The sequence below is a fragment of the Priapulus caudatus genome, unplaced genomic scaffold (genome assembly GCF_000485595.1).
Source record: "Priapulus caudatus unplaced genomic scaffold, Priapulus_caudatus-5.0.1 Scaffold526, whole genome shotgun sequence".
Classification (NCBI taxonomy): Eukaryota; Metazoa; Priapulida; class Priapulimorpha; order Priapulimorphida; family Priapulidae; genus Priapulus; species Priapulus caudatus.
Window position 1 is genome coordinate 288626 of NW_014577587.1, and position 227 is coordinate 288852.

The window sequence follows — 227 nt, forward strand, 5'->3', positions numbered from 1 at the left end:
GAGAGAGAGAGAGAGAGAGAGAGAGAGAGAGAGAACGAGAGTTTAAGAATGTGCGTTAGTTCAGGCCCGTAGGGAGGGGGTGCGACGGGTGCTCCCGCACCCCCCCCCCCACCGGCGGTGGAGGTCCACCTTGTTCAAAAATTTGAGAAATGTCCACGTTTTGAGGTTCGCTTTTGGCTGCCTGTTTTCGTATCATACTGCCTTCAAAACGCGCGAAATGCAGTCTC